Source organism: Triticum urartu, chromosome 3A (assembly GCF_056163025.1).
Source record: "Triticum urartu cultivar PI428250 chromosome 3A, HENAU_Tu73, whole genome shotgun sequence".
In the NCBI taxonomy this organism is placed as follows: Eukaryota; Viridiplantae; Streptophyta; class Magnoliopsida; order Poales; family Poaceae; genus Triticum; species Triticum urartu.
The window spans coordinates 327,343,197-327,349,612 of record NC_141875.1 but is presented as its reverse complement, the minus strand read 5'-3'; the positions used below and the strand labels follow the sequence as shown (position 1 = coordinate 327,349,612).

Sequence of the window (6,416 nt, the reverse complement as noted above, 5' to 3'; positions counted from 1 at the left end):
TGTTTCTCACACGAGGTTTTTGATGAGGCAATTCATGCAATACAACAACATATACCGTGTGCTCTTTTTCCATATTTTTCCCATTGGGTTTTTTAGAGTTTTGAGGCATGGATATACAGATAATTACCCAAGGGGGAGTGTTGGGAAACCGGGTCCACCACAAAGGGTGGCTTGATCATTGATTAATAAAGATTGTCTCTTCCATACTTCCCTGTGTTCATCTACTTTTGCGTGTTCGACTACTTCGTCTACGACGCTCGCTCTTGCTGCGCAACCTCGGACCAGACTCGCCGGCGGAGTTGCGTAACACGAACGACCAGGCCTTCTCCTCCCGTACCCTCGCGCGCCCTAGGTTTCCTTGCACCATCGATGCTGCCTCTATGGGATTCCTCGCTCCGGAGGGAGTCCTGGACTAAGGGGTCCTCGGGTGTCCGGCCTGTTATCCATGGGCCGGACTGGTGGGCCGTGAAGACATGAAGGCCGAAGACTGTACCTGTGTCCGGATTGGACTCTCCTTGGCATGGAAGGAAAGTTTGGTGACCGACTATGAAGATTCCTTCTTATGTAACCGACTCTATGTAAACCCTAGATCCCCTCGGTGTCTATATAAACCGGAGGGGTTAGTCCGGAAAGGATACATTCATTACCATAGTCATATAGGCTAGACTTCTAGGGTTTAGATATTACGATCTCGTGGTAGATCAACTCTTGTAACACCCATATTCATCAATATCAATCAAGCAGGACGTAGGGTATTACCTCCATAGAGAGGGCCCGAACCTAGGTAAACATTGTGTCCCCTGTCTCCTGTTACCATCGATCCTATACGCACAGTTCGCGACCCCCTACCTGAGATCCGCTGGTTTTGACTCTGACATTGGTGCTTTCATTGAGAGTTCCACTGTGCCGTCAACAAAGGGTTCGATGGCCCCTTCAATCGTCTATAGTGACGCTTTCCAAGGAGAAACCTTCCTTCCCGGACAGATTTTCATGTTTGGCGGCTTCGTACTACGGGCTAACTTGCTTGGCCATCTGGAGCTGATCGATAGCTACACCCCTGGCCACCAGGTCAGATTTGGAAGCTTGAACTACGTCGCGGATATCTGTGGAGACTTGATCTTCAATGGATTTGAGACTGCAGCGATCACTCCCCCTCACCCCGATGAACATGACTTAAATCTGTCATCGGATCACACCCAGGAGATGGCCCTTATTGCTGCAACGTCCTTAGAACCAGAGCAGATCGTGCCATCCGAGGCCACCGAGTCTACGGCGTTGGAGCCATACACGGACTCGGCACCCCGCAATCTTTGCGTCAATGGAATTCCGGACTCGTCTCCGGCTATAAGTCCCGGACCGGATACGCCTGCGGACACCGAGCTGGATCAGTTATCGATTTTTGAATTTAGCGTCGCAAACATCTTCTAGCACTCACCTTTGGTTGATGTGCTAAACTCTTTAAAGAACTTGTCCTTGGAGAAGGACTCACTGCCGGACTATGTTCGGTTCAAACTAGAGGCTGATAACGGGGAATTTCGCTTCCCACCTGCCACCCACTTCATAGCCACCGTCGATGACTTAACCGACGTGCTTGATTATGGCTCCAAAGACATCGACGGTATGGACAACGATGCCGACATGGAGCAAGGCCAAGACCCGATGTTCACTGGACGTTGGACGGCCACCTCTTCGTACGATGTGTACATGGTCGACACACCTAAAAAAGCTAGCGGCGATGACAAAGGAGATCGAGTTGCGAATAAACCTTCTGAGACACAGTCCAAGCATTGGCGCCCTAAACGCCGCTCTAAGCCTCGTCGCTCAAATGACGGAAACACTGGCACTAGAGAAAATAGTACTCCAGGTGACGCCGAAAACAATGAAGACCCTGTTGGAGCTGCATCCGAATAGGAGGAACAACACAACGGGCAAGATGACTTGATAAACAGGCCATGCCCAATGACCCGGATGATGATAGTTATTGTCTAGTCTCCGAAGATGAGGAGAGCCTCGGAAGCGAGGATTTCATCGTGCCTGAGGCACCCCTAGAGCAGGAATGCTTCAAGCGCCAGCTAATAGCTACTGCCAGAAGCCTTAAGAAGAAGAAGCAGCAGCTCCAGGCTGATCAAGACCTGCTCATTGACAGGTGGACTGATGTCCTGGCAGCCGAAGAATACGGCCTCGAGCGCCCAGTCAAGAGCTACCCAAAGTGCAAACTGCTACCTCAGTTCGATGAGGAGGCACCAGATCCCATATCTCCCTCACGCAATGTGGACCAACCAACACGTGGTCGGGATAGTGCGGCGGACCGACCACCCCGAGGTCGGGATAAAACGGCAACTCAGGCCGAACAACTGCCCGCCCCACCGCCTCGCAAAAATAGGGACATAACAGCTCGGGACCATACATACGACCTTCGGCAGGAGCTGAACAGTAGAGCAGGACACACCAAATCAATCTACGGATCGCGAGGACGCTTCCTGACCCGGGATGACGGCTACCTATTCGGACGTGACAAACCTAGTCAAACCCGGGCCAATAACCGCAGACGGACTTCATCGGAGGTGCGCCGTGACGCGGCCCGATATAGAGGCGCCGCACACCCTTTCTGTTTCGCAGATGTGGTGCTGGATCACGGATTCCCCCAGGGGTTCAAGCCCGTCAATATTGAATCATACGGCGGAACAACAGACCCCACAGTATGGATTGAGGACTTTATTCTCCACATCCACATGGCCCGTGGAGACGACCTCCACGCCATCAAATACCTCCCACTAAAGCTGAAAGGGCCAGCTCGATACTGGCTAAATAGCCTGCCCGAAAATTCCATCGGCAGCTGGGAGGACTTGGAAGAAGCCTTCCTTGACAACTTCCAAGGTACATATGTCCGGCCACCCGATGCCGATGACTTAAGCCACATAGTTCAACAACCTGGAGAATCAGCCAAAAAATTCTGGACTAGGTTCCTAACCAAAAAGAACCAGATCGTTGACTGTCCGGATGCCGAAGCCCTAGCGGCCTTCAAACACAGCATCTGTGATGAATGGCTATCACGCCACCTTGGCCAAGAAAAGCCAAAGTCCATGGCAGCCCTTACGGCACTCATGACCCACTTTTGCGCGAGTGAGGATAGCTGGCTGGCTCGTAGCAAAAACACAGCTAGCGACACAGGCCCCTCTGAGGCCAAGAACAACACTGGCAAGCACCGGCGCAATAGACACAAATGCCGAAGCAATGGCGACAACACCGATGACACCATCGTTAACGCCGGATTCAGCAGCTCCAAGTCCGGCCAGCGAAAGAAGCCCTACAAAAGGAACAGTGATGGACCATCCAGCCTGGATCGCATACTCGATCGTCCATGCCAGATACATGGTACCCCAGATAAACAAGCCAATCACACCAACAGAGACTGTTGTGTTTTCAAACAGGCTGGCAAGTTAAATGCCGAAAACAGGGAAAAGGGATCGCAAAGTGAGGACGAGGACGAAGAGCCCCGGCAGACGAACACCGGGGGGCAGAAGAAATTTCCCCCTCAAGTCAAAACGGTGAACATGCTATATGCTACACACATCCCCAAAAGGGAGCGAAAGCGAGCACTCAGGGACGTCTACGCGGTAGAGCCAGTCGCCCCAAAATTCAATCCGTGGTTGTCATTCCCGATCACCTTCGATCGTCGAGATCACCCAACTACTATCCGGCATGGCAGTTCAGCCGCACTGGTCGTCGACCCAATCATTGACGGATTTCACCTAACACGAGTCCTAATGAACGGTGGTAGAAGCCTCAACCTACTCTATCAGGATACAGTGCGGAAGATGGGTATTAATCCCTCACGAATCAAACCAACAAAGACTACCTTTAAAGGAGTCATACCAGGCGTAGAGGCCCGCTATACGGGCTCAATCATGCTGGAGGTGGTCTTCGGTTCTCCGGACAACTTCCGAAGTGAAGAGTTAATCTTCAATATCGTCCCCTTCCACAACGGCTACCACTCACTGCTCGAAAAAACCGCGTTTGCTAGGTTCAACGCAGTGCCACACTATGCTTATCTCAAGCTCAAGATGCCCGGTCCGCATGGCGTCATAATAGTCAATTACAGTATTGAACGCTCCCTCCAAACAAAGGAGCACACCGCCACCCTAGCAGCAGAGGTACAAAGCGGCCTTATCAAGCAGCACCAGAGTACGGCTGCCGAGCCCTGGACATCATTAAGAGGTTTCGGACTACACTGCAGCAGGACAACACGGCTTGTATAGAGCTCGACTAGCAATTCGGCCTCGTCCCAGTCCCGATGAAGTAGTGGCATTCGTACCACACGTACATAATTATGCACTCAAAACTCTATGGGCATCGACGGAGGCACAAGCCAGCCCGGGATCTATAGTTCGGCTAGACTGATCCCGGACACACATATAACTTTACTATCTCCTTTTCTTTTTCTTTCAGGTTTCTCTTATGCGGGCCTCCTTCGACGGCCTGATTAATGGCTCTGTCAAAGGATAAACACACCGGATTGACATGTAGCACAGACATATATGGGAAGCCCTAGAGGCTAACTAAACTATTACTCTATTCGTTTTTAGGACCCACATGCAGCTCGCCTTTTGTCACGGCATGTCAAACAGCTGGTTGCTTATGGCAGTATTTTGTACTAATGCGCTTGGACGCATTAACCCAACTATAATGGAAACAGTTCATGACCCAAGGGCCCCAAATCCTATCTCTGTTCCCCCTATGTTTTCCTTTAAATTACTCATTTCCTAGCAACCGTACACTCTGGTACGTTTCATATTTGCTAGGGGCTCCCCATCGCCCCACGATACGGCAAAAAATCCGAACAATCCTTAAAGATAATTTCGGCACCCCGAATTTAGCATTATATGCATTGGCTGCGAATCATGTCTTTGGTCAATAGTTGGGTTGCCCGGCTCCTGTGATTGCTACCCTACGTTCCGCTAAATCGGCTAGGGTAGTAAAGGGAGAACTACTGCGATTGTGCCCTGGCCTTGACCAGATGAGCACCTCAGTAGAGAAAGCCGAAAACTGAATGTCATGCTACGGCGAGAGCCGGTCTGCTGTTCGAGGGTTACAAATCGTTGGAGATTTTTTCCGCATTACGTGAAAGATTGGCACTTCCCGATCACATACTGACAGCACCCTGGCTTGAACCAGGGGCTACGCCCATGCTTTATTATAAAACTCCTATGGCTAAGTGAGGACGTTTAAGCTGTATAGTCTGATTTCCTTGTTCGTTGCGCTAAACAACTTCTTCAATGACCATATAATTGGATCAAGATTTTTTAGATTCCATCCCGAACACCTCTGTACTACCTACGTGAGGGCAAAAGCCGACGACTGGCCAACCCTCAGATTACATATAACACGGCCGCACAGGAGGAAACAATTCAAAGCATAGAAAAATTACATTACAAAATAGGCTTTGTTCTCATAATACAAGGCAAAGGCAACATGAATACATTTATTCAAATACAATGTCCTGCGAACATTGTGCTGCCGCAAGGCGAGACCCCTCCAGGACATCCACAAAATACCGTTCGGGTGTGCGGTGCTCCTTGCCCTCTGGTGGATATGGACATGGTTGCTTGAGTGGAAAGGAGACGAGAACTTGGGCGCTGGAGCTTGAGATTAGAAAGACGGAGATAGAGAGAGGGGTGAGAGAGGAAGAGGGAACCCTTATCCCCTTATAAAGGCAACGAATTTAAACGCCTCCTCACTCGCCTTAAGATTCGCCTATTCCCAAGGGCTATATAAATGGCACGGTTGGGTTACCCATGCCCGCATTGATGAGAATCCCGTGATAAGGGGACACGATCTCTGCTTTGGCAAGACGTGCCAATGGAAATAGCGTCTCGGGACGTGGGGCGTCGAAACATGAAAACGGTTTGAAATTATGACCCGACAGACGTGATGTCATATTGTAAAAACTGTCAGCGGATTATACTCGTGCAAAAACATATTCTCTCTGCGGTTGTGTATGGTGTGTGTGACAGGTCCGGATACTATCATGGCATCCGAAGACTATCTTGAAGTTCGGATAGAAGGGAACCCACCTTGCAATGCCGAAGACAATCTGCACGCCGAACTCCTCATCATTGAAGCCAGGTTCAGGGCTACTGAGGGAGTCCTGGACTAAGGGGTCCTCGGGCGTCCGGCCTATTATCCATGGGCCGGACTGGTGGGCTGTGAAGACACGAAGGCCGAAGACTGTACCTGTGTCCGGATTTGACTCTCCTTGGCGTGGAAGGCAAGCTTGCGGACCGACTATGAAGATTCCTTCTTATGTAACCGACTCTATGTAAACCCTAGATCCCCTCGGTGTCTATATAAACCGGAGGGGTTAGTCCGAAAAGGATACATTCATTACCATAGTCATATAGGCTAGACTTCTAGGG

The 6,416-nt window shown here is 50.4% G+C and overlaps 1 pseudogene; it reads left to right on the top strand.

Annotated features, from left to right (window-relative positions):
* Nucleotides 1-1,952: 1,952 nt before the first annotated feature.
* LOC147979599 (uncharacterized) lies at nucleotides 1,953-4,506 on the top strand (annotated as a pseudogene).
* The last annotated feature ends 1,910 nt before the right edge of the window (nucleotides 4,507-6,416 follow it).